At 39.0% G+C, this 25,602-nt stretch overlaps 1 pseudogene across 1 annotated transcript; it reads left to right on the forward strand.

Moving 5' to 3' along the window:
• The first annotated feature begins 154 nt into the window (after positions 1-154).
• Positions 155-3,915, forward strand: LOC308419789 (vigilin-like; annotated as a pseudogene). Its single transcript has one exon. The product of its transcript is annotated as a vigilin-like (transcript).
• The last annotated feature ends 21,687 nt before the right edge of the window (positions 3,916-25,602 follow it).

Below are 25,602 nucleotides of genomic sequence, written 5' to 3' on the forward strand. Positions count from 1 at the left end.
GTTCCTACCTTATGAGCTTGGATTCCTCATGCTAATAAAAGAGGAGCAGCAGTAAAAGCTGGCAGGCTGACAGAGGCAACCTCAGGATGGACTTTCTGGCTACTGACCATTTTGCTGTGTCTTACTAGGATTGTGTGTGGACGTGAGATCAACCATGAGCTTCGTTGTGGTTTTGACCCAAGAGAGTTTTGCTGAACATCGAAGTGGGCTGGTTCCACAACAAATCAAAGTTGCCGCATTAAATTCAGAAGAGGAAAGCGACCCTCCAACTTACAAGGATGCCTTTCCTCCACTTCCTGAAAAAGCAGCTTGCTTGGTAAGCGCTCAAGAACCTGCTGGAGCCTGGAGTAACAAGATCCCGCCCATCAAGGCCTCCGCCATCACTCAGGTGTTTCATGTTCCGCTGGAGGAGAGAAAATATAAAGACATGAACCAGTTTGGAGAAGGTGAACAAGCAAAAATCTGCCTTGAGATCATGCAGAGGACTGGTGCTCACCCGGAGCTCTCTCTGGCTAAAGACCAAGGCCTCTCCATCATGGTCTCAGGGAAGTTGGATGCAGTCAGGAAAGCCCGGAAAGACATTGTTGCTAGACTACAGACACAGGCCTAAGCAACTGTCCCCATTCCTAAAGAGCACCACCACTTTGTTATTGGCAAAAACGGAGAGAAACTACAAGACTTAGAACTAAAAACTGCAACCAAAATCCAGATCCCACACCCAGATGACCCCAGTAATCAGATCAAGATCACTGGCACCGAAGAAGGCATTAAGAAAGTTCGCCATGAGGTCCTTCTAATCTCTGCTGAGCAGGACAAACGTGCTGTAGAGAGGCTAGAAGTGGAGAAGGCTTTCCACCCTTTCACCGCTGGGCCATACAATAGACTTGTGGGTGAAATCATGCAGGAGACAGGGACACAAATCAACATCCCTCCACCCCGTGTTAACCATACAGAAATCGTCTTCACTGGAGAGAAAGAGCAGCTGGCGCAGGCTGTAACTCGTATTAAGAAGGTTTATGAGGAAAAGAAGAAGAAGACTACAGCCATTGCGGTGGAGGTGAAGAAATCTCAGCACAAGTATGTTATCGGGCCAAAGGGCAATTCACTGCAAGAGATCCTGGAAAGAACTGGAGTTTCTGTTGAGATCCCGCCCTCCGACAGCATCTCTGAGACTGTGATACTTAGGGGCGAGCCTGAAAAGTTGGGACAGACTTTGACAGAAGTCTATGCCAAGGCCAACAGTTTTACAGTCTCCTCAGTCTCTGCCCCTTTCTGGCTTCACCGTTTCATCATCACTCAGCAAATGCCAAAGGGTCACACTGAGTTCACAGGTGAGGACAAGATCACCCTGGAGGGCCCCATAGAAGATGTGAATGTAGCCCAAGAACAGATTGAAGGAATGGTCAAAGACCTGATTAATCGGATGGTCTATGTAGAGATCAACATTGACCATAAATTTCACAAACACCTCATTGGAAAGAGTGGAGCCAACATCAACAGAATCAAAGACCAGTACAAAGTGTCTGTGCGCATCCCCCCTGACAGCGAAAAGAGTAACCTGATCCGAATCGAGGGAGACCCGCAGGGTGTGCAGCAGGCCAAGCGGGAGCTGCTGGAGCTTGCCTCTCACAATGGAAAATGGGAGCACCAAGGATCTAATCATTGAGCAAAGGTTTCATCGCACAATCATTGAGCAGAAAGGTGAACGGATTTGAGAAATTCGTGACAAATTCCCAGAGTTTATCATCAACTTTCCATACCCAGCACAAAAAAATGATATTGTACAACTCAGAGGTCCCAAGAATGAGGTGGAAAAAATGCACTAAGTACATGCAGAAAATGGTTGCAGACCTGGTGGAAAATAGCTATTCAATTTCTGTACCGATCTTCAAACAGTTTCACAAGAACATCATTGGGAAAGGAGGCACAAACATTTAAAAGATTCGTGAAGAGAGCAACACCAAAATTGACCTTCCTGCAGAGAACAGCAACTCTGAGACCGTTGTCATCACTGGCAAGCGAGCCAGCCGTGAAGCTTCTCGGAGCCGGATTCTGTCTATCCAGAAAGATCTGGCCAACATAGCTGAGGTGGAGGTCTCAATCCCTGCCAAACTACACAACTCTCTCATTGGCACAAAGGGCCGTCTGATCCGCTCGATCATGGAGGAATGTGGTGGCTTCCATATTCACTTTCCTGTGGAAGGTTCTGCGAGTGATACTGTTGTCATCAGGTGTCCTTCCTCAGATGTGAAGAAGGCCAAGAAGGAACTCCTGCACCTGGCAGAGGAGAAGCAAGCCAAGAGTTTTACTGAGGACATCTGAGCCAAGCCAGAATACCACAAATTCCTCATTGTCAAAGTGGGAGGTAAAACCCGCAAGGTGAGTGACAGTACAGGAACCCGCATCATATTTCCGGCTGCTGAGGATAAGGACCAGGACCTGATCACAGTCATTGGAAAGGAAGATGCTGTCCGTGAGGCCCAAAAAGAGCTGGAAGCATTAATCCAGAACCTGGATAATGTAGTTGAAGACTACATGCTGGTGGACCCCAGACACCACCGCCATTTTGTTATTCGAAGAGGGCAGGTATTACAAGAGATTGCTGAAGAATATGGCGGGGTGATGGTCAGCTTCCCACGCTCTGACACACAGAGTGACAAAGTCACTCTGAAGGGTGCCAAGAACTGTGTGGAGGCAGCCAAGAAACACATTCAGGGAATCATTGAGGATCTGGAAGCTCAAGTAACAGTGGAATGTGCTATACCCCAGAAGGTTCATCGATAAGTCTTGGGTCCCAAAGGTTCAAGAATCCAGCAGATTACTCGGGACTACAATGTTCAAATTAAGATCCCAGACAGAGAGGAAAACCCAGTTCACAGTGTACAGCCTTCCATCCAGGAGAATGGAGATGAGGCTGGAGAGGGTAGAGAGGCTAAGGAGACTGACCCTGGCTCTCCCAGGAGGTGTGACATCATAATCATCTCTGGCCGGAAAGAGAAATGCGAGGCTGCCAAGGAAGCCCTGGAGGTCCTGGTTCCAGTCACCATCGAGGTAGAAGAACCCTTTGACCTTCACCGCTACATCATTGGGCAGAAAGGAAGTGGAATCCGCAAGATGATAGATGAGTTTGTGGTGAATATACATGTGCCAGACCCTGAATTGCAGTCAGACACCATCGCCATCACTGGCCTTGCAGCAAAGTTGGACACGGCTAAGGCGGGGCTACTGGATCGAGTAAAGGAGCTGCAGGCTGAGCAGGAAAATCGGGCTTTAAGGAGTGTCACTGTAGACCCCAAATACCATCCCAAAATTATTGGGAGACAAGGGGCAGTGATCACCCAGATCCGCTTGGAACATGATGTGAACATCCAATTTCCTGATAAGGATGATGGGAATCAGCTCCAGGACCAAATCACCATCACAGGGTATGAGAGGAACACTGAAGCTGCCCCTGATGCCATCCTGAAAATTGTGGGTGAGCTTGAGCAGATGGTTTCTGAGGATGTTCCACTGGATCACCGTGTGCATGCCCGAATCATTGGTGCCCGAGGCAAAGCCATCCGGAAAATAATGGATGATTTCAAAGTGGACATTCGCTTTCCACAGAGTGGAGCTCCAGACCCCAATTGCGTCACTGTGACAGGACAGGAGAATGTGGAAGAAGCTATCGACCATATCCTTAACCTAGAAGAGGAATATCTGGCTGATGTAGTGGACAGTGAGGCACTGTAAGTTTACATGAAGTCCCCAGCACATGAATAGTCCAAGGCACCATCCAAAGGCTTTGTGGTGCGAGATGCTCCCTGGACCTCCACCAGCCGTGAAAGGGCTCCTGATATGAGCAGCTCTGAAGAATTTCCCAACTTTGGGGCTCAAGTGGCTCCCAAGACCCTCCCTTGGGGCCCCAAACGATAATGATCAAAAAGAAACCTTTCCAGCCTGCTGCCCAAACCACACAATGGTTTGTCTCAATCTGACCCAGCAGCTGGACCCTCATAAATTGTTGATGTCCCTCCCCCTTCCCGAGGTCTCACAGCAAAGCCTGGTGTGCTGGCCTTGTTGGCTGAGTCTCTAGGCCTGGTCAGCACCCAGCAGGCTCCTGATGCTGTGCTCTGGGACAGGCATGTCACTGTGTGAAACACTAAGCAAGGTAATCCAGCATTTGGTGATCACAGACTCCAGCTTCCTGGTCCACCCAGCATGTAGTCAGCACTCTGACCTTCACACCAGTGCTCCACAGCAGCTACGAGTTGACTTCCTGTGTCATGACCTCAGGAAATAAATTTCCTTGACTTTATAAAAGCCAAAAAAAATTCCTAATGATAAAGGACAAGATAAGATGAGTTAGATTATATTAAATTAGTATACCAAGAGAAAAAAATAAGGCAAAAAAGTAGCACCAAAAATAAGTAATACATAAATTAATATATAAAAATAACTTCTACAAATCAATAAGTAAGCACACAAATAAGCAAGGAGGTATCATAAACAGAAACATAGGCAATTGGTGTATATTATCATTGTCTAAATGTTCACTGTATATTCACACTGTATAATAAACATGTGCCACTGATTATTCTCAAATCAAACCATTTGAAAATATACATTCATGATAACACATTCATCTATCATACATACACTTACAATTCCTGTAGGTCTGAGTCCTCTGTTTCTGAGTACTTCACAAGGGTGTAGTCTCCTGAAAGGTGTGAGGCTCACTTCAGGGATTATTGGCAGAATTTTCCATCCTTTCTTGCTACTGATTAGGTTAAAGGCCTAATCACTTCCTGTCACATAGGTGACTTCATAGTTGCCACAACAAAGTGGATGGCATCATCAGGACATGCAGCAAAATAGTAAGCATGCCAACATAAATGAAAACACAGTCTTTTTTCTACTATTTCCAGCATACCTGGAAAGGTAGGAAATGTGACATAGTCATTGTGATCAGCAGAAACTGAACCCTCAAGCACTAATGACAGAAGTATACTCTGTTGTAACCATTCTGGAAACTGCCTGGAAGTATTGATTAAATATATGCTAATCCATCTCTGACTCAATAACTCCATCTCTCACTCAGGATTATATTCTCAAATTCTATCAGTTTCTCTGCAAAATTCATGATGCAGATAGAACTTGAGAACAAGATGAGTGAGGTAGCCCAGAGCCAGTAATATACATATGGTATGTACTCACTGATGAGTAGATATTAACCATAAAGTGTACTATAACCATGCTACAATCTGCAGACCCAAAATAACTTGGAAATAAAGAAGTCCCAAAGGAGTATATATGAGTCTCACTCAGAAAGGGAAACCAAATAGTCATCAGAGATGGATGGAGACAGGGAACTGGGATGGAGACCATGGGCAGCAGAGAGCTAGGAGTGAGACTGGAAATCAGTTGGAAGCATTTCTGGAACTGGAGGCCATGGAGGGGAGGCAACGATGAGTTGGGGGCAGGGGAGAGGGCCTCTGAGATTTCTACCAAAAAGGAATATACAGAATGAACTGACCACTCCCATAGCCAGGCAACACTGCCAAAGGAAGAAGGCAGACATCAATCCACCCATATCTTCAACCCAAAATATGTCATCTCTAACCCACTAATTCTTTGACTTTCCGTCTGAGTATGAGAAACAATAACAGAAACAGGAATCTAGGTGGTACAGAGAGGCAGTCCGTTAGAGTTAGTGAAAGAAAGGAGTTACCTGTATGTGTTTGGTACCTTGTCACCCAGAGCTATGGAGTTTAATACTGTCTCATAAAGCAAATGGTGGTATCCTGTGCATTCATTCTAGGAAAGATGAGAGGAGACACAAATGTCAATATTTCTCAGAGGCAAGTAGCTTTCCATATAATGAAGCTTGTGTGCCTAATAGATGAGAAGCAAGAGATAATGAGGAGAAAGAGAGATGAGACTGATGAGAGAGAAAACAGAGAATCAAGAATTGAGAGAGCAGAAATAAGAGACAAGAGAGTTAGAAGAGAGTTTTTGAAGAGAGAATAATTAATATAAAAAGAGAAGAATAAAATAATATATACAATAAGACTCCCAGGAAACGTGTAATATATCAACAAATGGCTTGATTGATTTTTTTAATTCATTAAGGCAAACTGCTGTTTGTTCATAACCATAATACTGATAAGATTATTTCTCTAGACAACAGAGTTTTCTACTGAGAGTGGCAGTTTTTAATCAGGTGCCACTACATATTGAAATAATACGATACTATTCCCAATGACCACTTATTTCTCGTTTCTTTACATCTCATATTCCATTTATCTTGTCATTTAGTATACAGGTGTATCAGCCTCACATAAGCAGTGCACAGTCCACATCAACCATCATGTGGTACATTTGCCATTATTAATGCTCTGTGTAAATGTTTATAGTACACACTATCTCTCTGCGTTAGCAACCATTTAAAGTCTTAAATTGAAATGTGCTTTGCCTTGAGTTTTTAACCAGGAAACGAATAGTGAAACTAATGTAATTTAGATCAATATTTAGTGTGTGTACATCCTGTAATCACAAGATTTTATCTAATTTGGCTATTAGCACTTTATGAATCAATCTGCCTCCTAATTTCCTTCTTAATGGTAGTGGGTCATATATTTCAGCATCTGGAGAAACCTGGGAAATTCTATAAGGAGATATGCACTAAACAAAACAAGATCACTAGCTTAGTATAAATACCACCATAGAGTCAGGAGGAAAAACCACTGCAGTTATGACCTTCAAAGTCCTTTTCAGAAAAGGTTAATAATATTCAGGCTGAAAATGATATGTTTATCTGTAATATGGAAGTTTATGTATATTTTTAAACTATCTGAATAAATATGTGTACCATTACCTTAAACTTACTATTTAACATCAACAATATGAAAAAGTGATTTATTCCTAATAAACTAAACTAACATTGATTTTAAACTAATCCAAGAAGCATAAAATTAATACATACAGTAAAAAAATCAATAAATAATGATTTTTACTATTTAAGTATTTTTATTACTTAAGAAAGAGTAAAAATTAGTAAACCCCCATGGAATCTACAAGAAACATAATACTTTGTTTCTATTTTCATGACACAAATCATTGAAGTCCAAAGATTATTAATATGATTTATAGGCACACTGAACAATAAGAAATCCTGGCTTGTAAGTCAGTCATTAGTCACAGCTACATTTTAACTCTCGATTCTCATGTGTCAGCGGACTGAACACAAGTTAATGCCTAGAGGATGAATGCCAATGTGTCCTGTTTTGTCAATACATTTAAAAATATTAATATTTAATACAAGAAAATATAATAGGTGTGAAGTAAGGTTATATGTATCCAAAACAGGATCTTTATGTATCTGATAGAGATTTAAATAAATAGTATAAAAAGCAATAAATTGATTGATTAATTAATTAATTAAAAGAAAATATATAAACAAACAATTTGAGTAGTGTTTCCTGTTTAGCCAGCAATTACCTAAGATAGTACAATTTTCTTTCATACAATCCAAAGTTTACTTCTGTGCCATATCTTTTCTCAAATAAAAAATACTTCTTATATTTTCAGTTCTCTTTCATACATTATACTTATTAACCACTGAAACTTTCATTGAGTACCCAATACATTTCATCTTAGAGTTTCTTATGCATACATCATTGGCTGATGACGTTTCTGCTGCAAGAAGTGTGCAAAGACCTTACTTTAGTTTTCAAGCAAACTCTTCCCTTAAGCCCTATGCGTGCATATATCTGCTTTTTATCCTTTCATCCTATTGTTCTAGAGAAGATGACTCTAATTTTGGAAATGGAGGCTATAGAGTGTTATATCAATATAATATGGCATAAATGTACAAATCCTTAGATTCCAAACATTCCCTGTTTTCTACATAGATAGCAATAAAAATTCATTTGAATATTATAATTTGATGAACCCCTTCCAACAAAATTATTATGAAGATGGAAAGACATTTGGAACTCGAGGGGACATGACATGCCACTATAAAATTCTATGATGAAGATTATTACATTCCATTATTTTTATCTTAGATAGAAGAAAGCATCTAGAAGCACAAATTACCAGCCAGGACACATTTTCTGGTTTGACAGTGAGTAGATTCTTGCATAGCGTTTACACTGTACAAAAGAAGAACATGAATACAATGTCAGCTATTGCAAGAGAAGGGGTGTTTATGAGAGCTCTCACCAGTGTGCTATTAATTTGAAAGCCATAGTTAATATAATGAGTCACTATGACTCTCCCAACACCAAGTCTATCTACTTGGTGTTCTGTGCAAACCCTTGGGCAAAGAATGGAAAATGCAAATAGTATGTTCAAAAAACCATTTCAGTTAATTAAAGAGAAACTGAGTATAAAAAAATATATATATAAGTAGCAGCATAATAGAAGATATACTAAGTGCCCCAAGTTTTGTAGGGTCTTTCAAATATTATCAACAATAAACCATGGAATTTTTTTCTCCTCTCATTGTAAAGTGCACATACATGCAGTGGGTCCCCAATAGCCTAACTTAAAACTGGCACAGATACACCCCGACACTGATAATAAGTGTTTGAAATAATTAAAGAAAGTACTTTGGTCGACAGAACACGAAGACAGGAGGAAAGGTCACTAATTCTCTTCAATAAAGTCACCATTTCATGTTATATCTGAAATCAATGGCAGTGTCTGGGTATTTGATTATCCTGCCAGTCTTCTGGAGAATCCAGATGGCTGCTTGCTTTGCGAGTCACACATTCTATTTCAAGGATGCAGCAGAAAGCCATAAACCTGCTTTAAATATGTGACAGTCAAACTTCTGGGTCAGACCAAACATTCATCCTGGGTAAAGGCGCTGCCTTCTGCTTACCATGCATTTGCTAAGTAGGGAAAATTCTCATATCTAATATTTATGAAGAAAATCATAAAGACACTAAACAACTCAGCTTTACATAAGTAATCTTGTTTATGGAAAACTTAGGAGTCTTACAACAAATAAATGACACAAACATAAACACACAAAGAACTACTTGATGGGTAATCAGGGAGGCATATAGGAGTGTCACCAAAATGTTACAAAGTCATTATCATGACCGACAAAAGAAAAAAACAAAAATAAAAGGGAAAAAGGCAAAACTAGATTATCTTGCAAATGAAATAAAAATTGTATTTCTGGCAAAATATGAATATTTTTATGATAATTAAAATTTTAAAGGGCCTCTGCTTCTGTTTCTATCAGATGCTGGATAAAGCCTCTCAGAAGACAGTTATGCTAGGCTCCTATCTGGGAGCCTAGCAAAGTATCAGTAATAGTCTCTCTCCCATGGGGTGGATCTCCACTGGGCCAGTCATTGGTTAGCCATTCCCTCAATCTCTGCTTCAACTTTATCCCTGCTTCTTGTAAGCAGGACAAGTTTTGGGTTGAAGGTTTTGTGGGTGGGTTGGTGCCACTGTCCCTTCTGGCTACTGAAGATGACCTCTTCAGGGTCCACATACACTGACCCACAACCAAACAATAGGTGGAGCCCAGGGACTCTTATGGAAGGGGAGAGGATTAAAGGAGCCAAAGGAACCAAGGACACCATAACAAAACTACAGAGTAAACTAACCTGGGCCCATGTGGGCTCACAGAGACTTAACCACCAATCAAAAAGTATGCCAGGTCTGGCTCTAGGCCCCTTATATGGATGCAGCAGATTAACATCTTATTCTTCTAGTAGGTCCTCCAACAATTAGAGCAGGGACTGCTGCCTGCCTTTAGATTACTTTCCCACAGTTGAGCCTCCTTGTCTGGCCTAGGTGGGAGAAAAATGTGCTTAATTCTGCTGCAACTTGTTGGTATCCATGATTGGAGTCGGGGTTCCTATATATATATGTCATCAGGATTACTTTTAGAATATCCTCAGAAAGGAACAAAATATTGTTCACTTTGTAGAAAAATAATGACGTTTATCATTTCAGAAGGATCAAAGTAAAGTAAAAAGTTCATCCGTTATGACTTTACATGGCAGCCAGGGCTCTGGTATCAGGTTCTAATCTAGCCACAGACTGCAGAGCGCCCAGCGGAGGCTCAGAAGGCTCTCTTTCCTGAGCCCAGGGCTGACTCACCACTCTCTCTCCACAGATTATCTGGGGAGAGACCACCTGGACCTCTCGGGACACGGATACCATAGTGCTGCCTGGGAATGAGCTGTTTCAGCACTCCTTTGTGCCAGAACAACAGGCTACCTACATACAGCTGAACACTCAGGAGCAGGCTCCCTCATGAGACCACAGACCTCACAGACCCACAGGAGAGACAAGCCACAATTAGAGACAACAAGATAACCTAACATCACAGATGAGAAAATGGCAAGAAGCAAGTCTAAGAACCTAAGCAATGGAAACAAAGACAAGCTGGCAACATCAGAAAGAGATCAGGACACATAGACACAAGCATCACCAACAGAGTACAAGAGATGGAAGAGAGAATCTCACGGAGGGAAGATACCATAGAAAACATTGACACATCAATAAGAGAAAATGCAAAAATCTAAAAGCCCCTAACCAAAAACACCCAGGAAACAGAGAATACAATGAGAAGACCAAACCTAAGAATAATACATGTATAAGAGAGTGAAGACTACCAAATAAAAGGCCCACTAAACACCTTCAACAAAAATCACAGAAGAAAACTATCCTAACATAAAGAAAGAGATGGTCATGAACATAAAAGAAACCTACAGAACGTCAAATAGATTGGACCAGAAAAGAAATTTCTCCCAACACATAATAGTAAAAACACCAAATGTTGAAAATGAAGAAATAATACTAAAAGCAGTAGGGAATAAAGGACAAGTAACATATGAAGAAAGACTGATCAACACTACTTTAGACTTCTCAACAGAAAATATGAAAGGTTGAGGATCCTGGACAGATGTAATGCAGACCCTAAGAGAACACAAATGGCAGCCCATGTTATTAGATCCAGCAAAACTCTCAATTACAGTAGATGGAGAAATCAAGATAATCCAGGTCAAGACCAAATTTACATAATATCTATTCACAAACCCACACCTACAGAGAATAATAGATGGAAAACACCAATAAAAGAAGGAAAACTACACCTTAGAAAAAGAAAGAAAATAATATTCTTAAAACAAATACCAAAAAAGAAAACCACAAAAATATATACTTCTAACAAAAAAAAAAAAAAAAAAAAAAAAAAAAAAAAACAGGCAACAACAATCACTATTCCTTAAAATTTTTTAGTATCAATGAACTTAGTCCACCCCCCCAAAAAAAAGATATACAAGTTCAGACTAGATAAGTAAAGAGGATCTAGCTTTTTGCTGCATACCAGAAACTAATCTCAGGGACAAATACAGATATTACCTGAAAGTGAAAGGCTGGGGAAAAAAATTCCATGCAAATGGTCCAAAAAACCAAGCTGGTGTAGCCATTCTAATATCCAATAAAATAGATGTGCAACCAAGACTTGTCAAAAAAAAGATATGAAAAGACACTTTTTACGCATCACAAAAAAAATTTATATAGACAAACTCTAAATACTGAACAACTATGTTCCAAATACAAGGGCACCCACATTCATAAAAGAAACCATACTAGAGCTCAAATAATATATTGCACCACACTCCATAATAGTAAGAGACTCCAACACCCAACTTTCATCAATGGATGGATCATGGAAGCAGAAACTGAACAAAGACACAGGTAAACTAACAGAAGTTATGAATCAAATGGATTTAACAGACATCTATAGAACATTTCATCCTAAAAAAAAAAAAAAAAAAAAAAGAATATACATCTTTTCAGCACCTCAAGGTACCTCCTCCAAAATTGACTATAGAGTCAGTAGTTTGAAGAGATAAGAAATAATCCCATGGCAGTCTATCAAATGACCAGGAACATAAGTTGGTTTTCAATAACAACAAAAAACAAAAAGCTCAAATACTCATGGAAGCTGAACAAAGTTTTACTGAATGATAACTTGCTTTAGGAAGAAAAAAAGACAGAAATTACGGATTTTTTAGAATTTAACAAAAATGAAGGCATTATATACCCAAACTTATAGGATGCAATGAAAGCGGTACTAACAGGAAAACTCATAGCTTTGAATGCTTCTAAAAAGAAACTAGAGAGAGCATACACTAGCAGCTTGACCGCACACCTGAGAACTCTTGCAGAAAAAGAAACAGACACATAAGAGGAGTATACAGCAGGAAACAATCAAACTCAGAGCTAAAATCAACCAAATGAAAACAAAAAGAACTATACAAAGAGTCAACAAGACCAGGAACTGGTTCTTTGAGAAAATTAACAAGATAACCCTTGGCCAGAATAACTAAAGTGTTCAAAATCAAAAGTTAAAGGGAAGGCATAACAACAGAAACTAAGGAAAATTAAGAAATCATCAGATTCTACTACAAAAGCCTATACTCAACAAAACCAGAAAATCTAGAATAAAAAAATGTGCAATTTTGTAGACAGATACAAACTGCCAAAGTTAAATCAGGATAATATAAACTTTCTGAACAGTCCTGTAACCCATAAAGAAATAGAAGTAGTCATCAAAAGCCTCCCAATCAAAATGAGCCCAGGACCAGATGGGTTCAGAGCAGAATTCTATCAGATAAGATAAAACACCTAAAACCAATATGCTCTAAACTATTCCACCAAACAGAAACAGAAGAAACACCACCCAAATCATTCTTTGAAGCTACAATTACACTTGCCTAAACTACAAAAGACCCTACAAAGAAAAAGAACATCAGACCAATTTCCTTCATATATATATATATATATATATATATCAATGCAAAAATCTACAATAAAATTTTTGCAAACTGAATCCAAGAACACATCAAAATGATCATTCACCATGATTAAGTAGGCTTCATCCCATGCAGGGATGGTTCAAAATATAGAAATCCATCAACATAATCTGCTATATAAACAAACAAAAAAATCCTACAAGATTATCTCATTAGATTCTGATAAAGCATTTGAAAAATTCAACATCCCTTTATGTTAAATGACTTGAAAGATTAGGAATTAAAGGCCCCTTCCTAAACAAAGTAATAGCAATATGCAACAATCCAGTAGCCAACCCCAACTTAAATGGTGAGAAACGTGAAGCAATCCTACTATAATCAGGAGCTAGATAACGCCACTCACCCTCCTCCTACCTATTCATTATAGTACTGGAAGTCCTAGACAGAGCAATTAGACAGCAAAACAAAGTCAACGGGATACAAATCAGAAAAAAAGAAGTCAAAATATCACTATTTGCAGATATATGATAGTATAATTAAGTGAGCCAACAATTCCACCAGAAATCCTACAGCTGATAACTTCAGCAAAGTGGCTAGATATAAACAAAATCAACCCAAACAATTCAGGAGCTTCCCTCTACTCAAAGGATAAACAGGACAAAACACAAATTAGGGAAATGACACCCTTCACAATAGTCACAAACAATATGAAATACCTTAGTGTGTCCCTTTCCACACAAGTGAATGATCTGTATGAATAGAAAGTTGAATCTCTGGTGGAGAAAATTGAAGAATGTCTCAGAAGATGAAAAGGTCTTCCATGCAACTGTGTTGGAAGAATCAACATAGTAAAAATGGCCATCTTGCCAAAAGCAATCTATGGATTCAATGCAATCCCCATCAATATTCAAACTCAGTTCTTCATAGATTTAGAAAGAACAATTTACAAATTTATTTGGAATAACAACAAAAAATGGAAATTTTTTCTGAACAGAACACCAATGGCTTATAATTTAAGATCAAGAATCAGCAAATGGGAACTTACAAAATTGCAAAGCTTCTGTAAAGCTAAGGACATTGTCAAGAAGACAAAATGGCAACCAACTGGCTGGAAAATAATATTTATCAATTGTACATCTGATAGACGACTAATGTCCAAGATATACAAAGAATTCAAGAAGTTAGACTCCAGATAATCAAATAGTCCTATTTAAATATAGGGTACAGTGCTCATCTGATGTTTCTCCACTGAGGAATACCAAATGGCTGAGAACCACTTAAAGAAAGGTTCAACATCCCTAGTCATCAAGAAATTCAAATAAAAACAGCCTTGAAATTCCACTTCACACTAGTCAGAATGACTAAGATCAAAAACTAGGTGACAGCAGATGCTGGTGAGGATGTGGAAAAAGGAACACACATCCATTGTTATTGGGATTGCAAGCTGGTACAACCACTATGGAAATCGGTGTGGTAGTTCCTCAGAAAACTGGACATTGTACTACCTGAAGACCCAGAAATACCACTTCTGGGCATATACCCAAAAGTTGATCCAACATATATCAAGGACATATGCTCTACAATGTTCATAGAAGACTTATTTATAACAGCCAGAACCTTTAAAGAACCCAGATGTGCTTCAGCAGAGGAATGGATACAAATATTGTGGTACATTTACACAGTGTTGTACTACTCACCTATTAGAAAAACAATAACTTTATGAAATTTCTAGGCAAATAGATGGAATTAGAAGCTATCATCCTGAATAACCCACTCACAAAAGAACACACATGGTATGCACTCACTGATAAGCAGATACAAACCCCCAAAACTCTGAATGCCCAAGAAAAAATTCACTGACCTTATGAAGCTCAAAGAGAAGAAAGGCCATAATTGGTTCTTCTTAGAGGTAAGAACAAAACACTCTTGAGAGGAAATACAAGGTCAAATAGAGGAGAAGTGATTGAAAAAATGATTATTCACATGGGAACCACACCAGATGCAGCCTCCAAACCCAAGCACTGTTGCTCATGCCAAGAAGTGTTTAAAGGTAGGAGCCAAACATGAATGCCTCCTTAGAGGGTCTGCCAGAGTCATATAGATACTGTTGAATATGCTTGCAGCTAACCATCAGACTCAACACAGGGTTGCCAATGAAGGAGATAGAGAAAGAACTGAAGGAGATGAAGAGTTTTGCAACCTCATGGGAAGAACATTATCAGTTAACCAACACTCTAGAACTCCTAGGGACTAAAACAGCAACCAATGAGCACACATGGAAAGACCCATTGCTGTAGTTGCATATGTAGCAGAGAATAGCATTGTCTGGCATCAATGGGAGAAGAGGCCTTTGGTCCAGTCAACTTGTGTTTTCACAATGTGTGGAAATACCAAAGTTTTGAGGTGTAAAGGGTGTTTGAGAGAGGGAGACCCTTCAAAAAAGCAAGTGGAGGGGGAAGGGGATGGGAGAGAGGGAAAAGTAGATGACATTTGAAATGTAAATGCAGATAATAGCAAATAAAAAAATAAAGTCTTTAAATGGCAAATTCCAACAATTACTATTCCAAGAACAGTGGCAGTCCCTTGTTAGAAATGAAAGAGGAGAAGAAACATGAAGGAATATGTATGGAGGTTAAGTCTACCCAGCATACTTTCCTAAGAAGAAATCTGTTCAGGTAAATCAGGTGGAAATTTTAAAAGCCAGAGCAAGTCCAGTGAAGTCAATTAGTAGGTATTAAAGTCAAATATTTTTGCCACATGAATTCTTCCTATGTATAGCAGACAAGGAAAGATGGGACGTTGTATTAAGAAAGTTTAATTAATAAGTAGCCAAGTAACTCTTTTTAAACAATTTTTTATTAATTTAATTTAGTCAAATGCTCCGATTATAGCCTGTATTCAATATGTATCTAGAGTATGGAATGAGAAAGGAAAGTCATAGTAGAAACTATGATATAATAAACAGATTGTAAAGAATTTAAGAACAAGGGAAAATAATTTTTTAATTCATAAAATTTTAGATCAGAGCCATGGATATTTAGAAAAGAAATTGAAAATGGGCTAGAAAGAAGAGAACTACTGAAATTTAAAACAATATAAATTTTAAATGAACAAAATTAAACCTTATTTTTGTAGGGCACAAAGGGATAATTATGATTTTCACTCAATAGTTCTTATTTTATTATGAAGGAAATTATATCCTCATGAAACTCAATTAATCTTATAGAGAAACCTTATCTCAGCTAAGTAATACAAGAAACTTAAAAGCAGGAAAATAGCTTTTACGAATGAAATCTATTTTGCCAAAATTAATTTGAGCTTTTCTAGCTTGTGAAGGAAGATGGTGACATGAGGAATAAGCTTTAGTGAGGACTTGACAGGCCCTCAGATGAGCTGGCCAACAAGCCATTGTCATGCGTTTACATAAAATGTATGTCATTAAGTACATAAGTCAAATTGAAAATAAGCAGAAAAAAATGTGCTTATTGTGCACTTTCAACTCATACTTGTTCTCAGTTTAGACTTAGCAATATAAATTTTTAAAAATATAAAATGCCTAATCCATATACACCGTGTGTCCTGAATAATACAGAAGTCTCTGAAAAGTTAGCTGATTACTATTTCTTTTTCATGAGTAAAGAGTTTCAGATAGCATTAGGAGCATTTGCAATTTATTAGTAACTTCCTTTTGCACTTCCTTTGTGTTATTTTGTAAGCTGTTTTAAATTTACCATTAATTGATGACTTTCATCTTGTGGACATTAAACTTGAGAATCACAATCTCAGTCTCCTAAAAGGCCACAAAAGAAATTTACTCCATGCTGGGCTGAAGAGCATCTTAAGCAGATATTCTGGTGAAACTAATTCCTTTTCAACCTCTGGGAATCAAGCCACAGCTATAAACTTTACTTCCAGAAGGCAGAAGATGAATGGGAAGAAAATCCTTTGTGTAATTCAACATTCATCTTGTAAAAATATGTGCTGTGCTCACATGAGCAAAGCATTGCTGGAGACTCTGAAACTAAAGCCATGCAAAGGTAGAAAGGAGCCTGAAGTTGAGGAGGTCGATGATACAAGGCAGTTCTGCAGTTGCTTCCTTCACTCCATCTGATGCATTTGCTGTTTCTAAAGCTTCTTCATCAGCACTTTCCTTAATGTGCTATTTATTTTTCACTTTGTTACTGGAGCACAAAGGCAAAGAAATCAGTGCCCCTGTCACAAGCAGAGCTTCATCCTCCAGAATATACAAGTTACACTCTCAACTAACTGAAGGAACCTTCAGATCCTGTATCATTCTAGAAATCACTGAGAAGCCCTCAGAGATCCTGAATGCTTAACTCAGTGAGGCAAACAGATAATTAATGACAGCATCAAACAAATGGGACACGTATGGGGCAAAAGGACAACCTTCAAGTTTATTTACTGGTCTTGCCACCTTGTTGGAGACCAGATCTCTTCACTGCTACTACATGAGTTAGACTGGCTTTCCCAAGAGCTTCTCAACAGTCTCCTGACTTCCAACTTTGTCACATTTCCTTTTTTAATTTTTTTATCAAATACTCTGTATTTACACTTGAGATGTTATCCCTTTGCCCTGCCCCACTCCCATCCCCCTCCACTTCCATTTGCCTTCACAAAGGTGCACTCCTTTCTGATCCCGCTCTCCACCCCATTGCCTTGTCATTCCCCTACATTGGGAAAACATGCTCTCCCTGGAACAAAAGCCTCTTCTCACACTGATGCCGGACACTGCTATCTTCAGCTACATATGCAACTGGATCAATAGGTCTCTAAATGTGTGCTCAAAGGTTAATATTTTAGTCCAAGGGAGTTTTGGAGCATTTGGTTGGTTGATAATGTTGTCCTTCCCATGGGGTTGCTCACATTTCTTGAGACCACTGACCATTATATCACTCACAGCATCTGGCTTTTACATGGATGGAATATTGTGAACCACAACTCAAATAGCCAAGTTTACATGGCAAGTGCTTTATTTGCTGAACCATTTCTCAATCCCCACAGAACAAATCCTTAAGCAGGTGTTTTATTTTCAAGGATAAAATAAAACCTACAATTTTGATGGTAAGATTTCCAGCTGTTAAGTAGAATTCCCTCAAAAGGATGTAATGTTAATGGAGATGAGAAAATAGATATACCAGATGACAAAGATGAAGTAAATACTATGGGAGTTCTAAAGACATTGTTATTTTATAGGAATAATTACTACAAAAAGTGGAACTCTCAGTTCATACCAAGGTCAGTAAAATTTGAGATATTTTCATCAAATGGAGTCTCCATAGTATAACATTCAATAGTTACTATTTAAGTATTATCATTTATCTAATATAAAACTTAATTTAGTTAAAATATTCTTTAATAGAAATAGAAAAAAATAGCTGTAATTTCTTTGTGTGGATTATTGCCTGCTTTATCCTTGATGACGTGGTACTGTGGAGAAAAATAGCTTTTGTTTATCATGACTAAGATAAATATTAATTTATTGATTAATCAAATTAGCATCAAACAAGCAATTGATTATGAATTCAAGTCTATCAAAGTTCTCTGAGAAAACAATATAAAAAACAGGCCATGGCCACCAGGAACACAGGCCTGGTGAGACTGCTCTGCGAGTAGCCAGGGCACAGAGAGGTCTGGACTGAGCGCTCAGAAAGCGCCCCCCATTGGTTCAGGGGAGCAGGAACTCTGCCATAGGGACTCGGTTTCCACCAGAGGACCTGTGCATGCAGACCAAATGCTCAGGCTATCTGCCACCACGAACAGTGGAGATCCAGGGACAGAGACCTGGTGAGACTGAGCTGTGAGTAGCTGGAGAGCAGAGAGGTCTGGGCTGAGCACAGAGATCCACGGAACCCACGAAGAAAATGTGTCTCACATTTTCTATACACCAAAAGAGTATTTGCCAAGCAAACATATATTCTAAATATTAAAGTATGTAATTTTATAAAAAATATTTTTTTCATTTTAAAAAATATAAAATTTCAATCTTAGGCAAAGTTATTGGTTGGTAAAGCAGAGAGGGTAGCCTATTCACAGACATGAATAAGCATCATAGGCTGCAAATCAATCTTACTTGAAGAATGATATTTGGAAAATCTATTTAGAGAAAGGCCAGTTGTCAGGGCAATGAACACATGTATCTTCACATCAGTTTCCTCATGCTGGCTAAAACAGAAGCTTTATCAATGACAAGATTAACATCAAAAATAGAGATTTCTCAAATATATTTATTGTAATGCCTTGTTTTTATACACATTGCAATAGTAATGATTTGGAAATATATGATATGTTGCAGCCATTATAAATTTTAAAGGTCAAGAGCTAACCTTTTGACATATACTTCACTGATGACTTACTTCAGATGTATTTTAGAAAATAAAATATGGTGTTTTGTTGTCAAAGAAAGAGGATCTTCAGTCAGCATAGGTCCAATTACAGATGGAAATTCTAACCTTCTGACAGTCTAACAACCCAACATACCTAGAAAATTTACAGTAGAACATTACTAGCCAAAAACAACAACCTGAAGATTTAAAAACATTATGCACCTAATTAGCTTTAAAACAAACAAAGTGTTGCAAAGGAAAGTTTCTTTGACAAGATGTGAGGACTACACTTATATGTGGGTAGAGTGACAAATATTTAGAATCTAGTTAGATATTATGCCTGACTTATAAAATGATTGTAACAGGTTCTCCCCCTAGATCCATGCCTTCACTAGTCCTGAGTAGTTGGCTTGGTTTATAGCTCCCGGCATTTTTTTCTTGTTGAATGGGTCTTATGTTTAATGAGAGAACTGTTGGTTATCAACAATGTATGTGTGCCACTACTATACCATTAGGATTGTCATGCCACGCTGGTCATTGTTGTAGTTCATAGTCATCATAATCAGTCAGGTCTGTTGGTTGCTTCCTCCTTTTGATGTTTATATGGTGCCTTCTGGTACATTGAAAGCTAGGCCTTAGGGAAGGTGCCACTACTGAAAACTATGACTAATCAAAATACAATGTGACACATATACAAAGCATCTCCCACATCAAAGTGTCAGGAAACATTGGGAAAGAGAGATTAGAAAAAGTTTAAAAGCCAGAAGACTGGGAACTTTGCTCTTATAATCTGAGAAGTCTCACAAACATGACTGCCTAAACATGAGCAGAAAAAGGATAACAACAGTCATGTTAAAGTGGATAATGAAAAGATCACAAGGTCTCAACCCTACACAGAGAACTACATGTAGCTATGGGACACTGAGGGTGGTAGAACTAGTCTTTCCCAGAGAAGAGCACACAAATTGGTTATCCAATTCTAAATGGTTGGCCCTAAAAATATACCTTAAAATAACATTACACAAACTAGCACATTATACTTAGGAGTGTGTGTGGGGGGGGGGGGTGTGCATGTGTTTGGGAAAAGAGAGAGTTAATTAATTAAGTTATTAATTAACTAATTAATTAATAATCATAAAAACAATACCATAAATGTGAGCATAAGGAAAGTTATATGAGAAGATTTGGAGGAAAGAAAAGGAAGGGGGAAATTATGCACTGTCTTTCATTCAGCATGTCTGTCATTCTAGACTGACCACTTAGCTTTGTAAGAACATGAAATAAGCTGCCTCTATTTTGGTGTTTTGTGTTTTCAAGTCTGTCCCTCCAATTCTCAGTCTCAAGGAGTTTCTCTTCAAGGTAGAGTGTTTCATTTAGAAGAAATTGCTACACAACAACAATGTAAGCAAGACTCTTGTTTTAAGACTATAATCCAGCAGAGAAAGAATGGCAACAATTATGTTACAAAATAAATAAATATAAGCTAACTTTATTTGATTAATTCTGTGGTGAAAGTAAGTAAAATAAAAGACAGTAGTAGGTTGAGAAATAAGTAACAGTGTTTAGAAGCTAGGTGTTTTAGCTAGGAAGCACTGGAAAGCCACCTCTGGAAGTCAGCCCTCATTTGATTGAAGATTGGAGTAATAAAAATAAACTACTGTCACAAACAACCTTGTGAAAATAACTACTAAGAAGGAGAAACAGCAAAAGCCAAGTTTCTGAGACAGATATGAGAGTGGCAGGGGGAACAGAGAAAAGCAACAATGGCCAGTGAGTAATGGCACAGAATGAGTGGTCTGGAGAGGTCCAAGAAGAAAACCGCAGACATAGTTTAGGGAACTACAAATGAGATGTTTGACTATTTCTCTCGATTGCTATGTAAAGTCATTGGAATGGAGTGATTTGATTTTCAACTTGGAAAAACTGCACTACTGATGAAAACTGACCATTCTTAGAAAACAATAAAAGAAGGTGGACACTAGCCCCAGAAAGCTCTGAATATTCAAGAAACAATTTACAGACCTTCTTAAGCTCAAAAAGAAGGAAGGCCAAAATGTGGAAGCCTCAGACCTTCTTAGAAGGGAGAACAAAACACTCACAAGAGGAGGTACAGGATCAAGTAGAAATTCTGGATTGAAGAGGGGATCATTCAGGGGCTGCCTCACTTGGGGATTCCCCTCATGTGAAGCCACGTGGCCTAAGCATTATAGTTGATCCTGGGAGGTACTTGTTGGCAGGAACCAGATAGGGGTACCTCCTGTGAGGCTCTGCCTGAGTCATGCAGCTGAGCATGCTTGCAACTAAACATCAGACTGAGCACCTGGACTCCAGTGAGGGTGCTGGAGGGGGGATGAAGGAGCTGAAGGAAGTTGGGGCTTCATGGGAAGAACAACATTGTTAACCAACCATTAAGCACCCTCCCATGGACTAGAACACCAACCATTGAGCACACACTGAGAGTCCCATGGCTCCAATCGCATATACAGCAGAGAGTAGCATTGTCTGGAATCAAGGAGAAGAGGTCTTTTGGTCCAGGGAGGGCTATTTTCCCAATGTAGGGGAATGCCAAGGCACTGAGGTGGAGAGGGTGATTGGGAGAAGGTACACCTTCACAGCAACAAGTAGAGGGGAAGGGGGCATGGGAACAAGGGGCAGAAAGGGATAATATTTGAAATGTAAATACAGAGAGTATCAAATAAAATAGTTTAAATTTTAAAAAAATTCTTCTTAAATGATTTGATTTGAGCAACCAATTTCTCTAGACTAAATTACTTCTGGAGCCTCATGCTGGTTTCAGTATTAGTATTATCTATGATATTAAATGATGACATTAAAAGGTTTGGTGACAGAAAAAAAAAAAGAAAATGGCAAGGGCCTTATTAGAGAGTTACTATAATGTCAATCTATGGATGTAGATGGTATCATAAATGGAAATTTATGATACAGAAATGAAAAGTAGCCACAGAAGATCACCGTGGTTATCAACATTTAGAGATCTAGTAGAAGTAATGGAGACTGTGAAAAAAATATCATCTACATAGGAAATTGAGTTTTGGGTATATTAACTTATGAGACCCAGGTGGCTTTTAAAATACCATTTCAGGTACTTCCTAACAAGAAAAGCTCTTAAACAGAATGTTTCCTGGCTACTTTCTCATTACAAGACACTACAGAATTCAACACTTAAAATAAGAATGGGATTTTCATACCTATAAGCCAAATGGGTGGCTTTATTAAATGTCCAGGTTCAACTGACTTCAACTTATCTTGAATGTATACCTGTAACCAACCAGTAGGTGACAAAGAATTAGTTCCTCTAGAATCATTTCTCCTGAAAGAGAGAAAATGGCATCAGTATTCCAAAGAGAAGCCCTGGCCTGAGTCCAGAATGATGGCAGGTTTCTGAAAAAGTTGGAAGAAAAATGAAGGACTCTGTCAAATCCTAGCTGGCAATTAACACTCCATCAATTCTCTCCCAATGAATTGTCCAAGTCAAGTCTAAGCTGTTTCTGCATTCAGAACTAGTGGGTACTACAAATATCAGAAGTTAAGGGCATGGAGACAGAGGTTATAAATTGGAGCCCATGATGCAGTTAAGTTGCCATAAGTGGATAAGAACTTTACAGAAGAATAACAAAGAGTATGCAGAAATGTCACAATTATTTTAGGGCAACAGATAAATGAAAACAAATCTGGAGTTGCTGTGCAGCCAACTTTACTGTTTTCTTTGTCTATTAGATATTGTGTTTTTAATGATGAGATATGAAAGTCACAGAGTAGTTGAAATAATGTGTGAGAGAGACAGTGTTTGTGTGTGTGTGTGTGTGTGTGTGTGTGAGAGAGAGAGAGAGAGAGAGAGAGAGAGAGAGAGAGAGAGAGGAGGTAGATTGGGGCTATCTGTGGTAGGAAAAGCAGTAAGTACACAAGCTAAAGGTAGTGGAATTGTACAGGCTGAGAAACTGGTAAGTGGGAGACCTAGGCTGCGGGGGAGCAGAGGGATCTCTGCGGAGTGAACACGGAAAGGGCACCCCCTGCCCTGACCTTCCCTGTCCTCCCCGATCCAGTGACCAGGAACAGATCTTAGGAACTTCTGTTCCCACCCGGAGACGACTTCAGGACACAGAACAGAGCCTGGCCCACCTGCCAGCCAGAAAGGTGGCTCGGATAGGCTGAGCATCTGTGACCAGGAACAGATCTTAGGAACGTCTGTTCCCACCCAGAGGCGACTTCAGTACGCAGAGCGGAGCCTGGCCCAGCTACCACCCGGAACCTGGGCTGCCGGGGAGTAGAGAGATCTCTGCAGAGTGCACACGGAAAGTGTACCAGGGACACAGACCAGATACAAGGGAGAGGCAAGAACATATCACTGACAACAAAATGGCAAGAGAAAAGAGAAAGAGTATATCCCAAGGAAACCAAGACAATCTAGCAACACCAGAACCCAGCTCTCCGATAGTAGCAAACATCGGAATTCCAAACACTCCAGAGAAAGAAGACACAGACCTGAAATCATGCCTCAAGACGCTGATAGAGTTACTTAAACAAGAAAGGGAGGAAAAGCAAAAAGATTCAGAAGCTTTTAAAGAAGAAACAAGAAAAACACTCAAAGAACTCAAAGAACGAGACGAAAACAGAACCAAAGAAATAAAGGAATGGAAGAGGGAAATTAAAACAGAAATTGACACAATAAAGAAAGCGCTAAAAGAGATAACCCTAGAGTCAGAACACCAAAAAAAGAAATCAGGAGTCACAGAAGCAAGCATTTCCAACAGATTACAAGAGATCGAGGAGAGAATCTCGGGGGCAGAAGACAACATTGCAAACATAGACAAAACAGCCAGAGAAGATGCAAAAAACAAAAAGCTCCTAACCCAAAATGTCCAGGAAATACAAGACACAATGAGAAGACCGAACCTAAGGATAATAGGAATAGAAGAGGGAGAAGAGTATCAACTAAGAGGCACAGTAAATATCTTCAACAAAATCATAGAAGAAAACTTCCCTACCCTCAAGAATGAGATGACCACGAGCATAAAAGAAGCCTTCAGAACTCCAAATAGGTTGGACCAGAAAAGAAATACCTCCCGAAACATAATAGTAAAAACATCAAGTGCCCAAAGTAAAGAAAGAATACTAAAAGCAGTAAGGAAAAAAGGTCAGGTAACATATAAAGGCAGACCAATCAGACTCACACCCGATTTCTCAACAGAGACTATGAAAGCTAGAAGAGCCTGGACAGACATCATGCACTCCTTAAGAGAGCACAAGTGCCAGCCCAAGCTGCTATACCCAGCAAAACTATCAATCACCATCGATGGAGAGACAAAGATATTTCAAGACAAATCAAATTTCACACAATATCTGACCACAAACCCAGCACTACAACGAATTATAGGTGGAAAACCCAATACAAGGAGGGAAAATACAGCCTAGTAAAAACAAGAAAACTCCTAAACAAGAAAACTAAAAGAAGAAAAAAACACAGACACAACTCAACCCAAAAAAGCAAAAATGGCAGAAAACAAACAATTATTCCTTGATATCTATTAACATAAATGGTCTCAACTCCCCAATAAAGATACATAGACTATCAGACTGGATACATAAACAAAATCCAGCCTTTTGCTGCATACAGGAAACTCATCTCAGAGACAGAGACAGACACTATCTCAGAGTAAAAGGGTGGGAAAAAAACTTCCAAGCAAACAGCTCCAAGAAGCAAGCTGGAGTGGCTATTCTAATATCGAATAAAGTAAACTTCCAACCAAAAGTTATCAAAAAAGATAAAGAAGGACACTTTTTACTCATTACCGGTGAAATCTGTCAGGAGGAACTCTCAATCCTTAACATATATGTTCCAAATAAAAAATCACCCACATTCATAAAAAAAACTCTACTAACGCTCAAAAAATACATGTCACCCCACACAATAATAGTGGGAGACTTTAACACCCCACTCTCACCAATGGACAGATCAGGGAAACAGAAACTGAACAAGGACACTGCAAAACTAGCAGAGACTTTGAACCAACTAGAATTAATAGATATATACAGAACATACTATCCTAAAGTAAAAGAATACACCTTCTTCTCAACAACCCATGGCACCTTCTCGAAAATTGACCACATAATTGGACACAGAACGAGCCTTCATCGATATAAGAAGATTGAAATACTCCCATGCATCCTCTCAGATCACAATGGTCTACGGCTGGTCTTTAACAACAACAAAGACAACAAAATGCCCACATACACGTGGAAACTAAACAACGCTCTGTTAAAGGATAGCAGGGTCAAAGAAGAAATAAAGAAAGAAATTAAGGACTTTCTAGAATTCAACGAAAATGATAACACAACATACCCAAACCTATGGGATGCAATGAAAGCAGTATTGAGAGGAAAACTCATTGTCCTAAGTGCTTCTAAGAAGAAACTGGAGAGAGCTCACATCAGCAACCTGACAGCACAGCTAAAAGCCCTAGAAC

Source organism: Micromys minutus, assembly GCF_963924665.1.
Source record: "Micromys minutus genome assembly, chromosome: 4".
Lineage (NCBI taxonomy): Eukaryota > Metazoa > Chordata > Mammalia > Rodentia > Muridae > Micromys > Micromys minutus.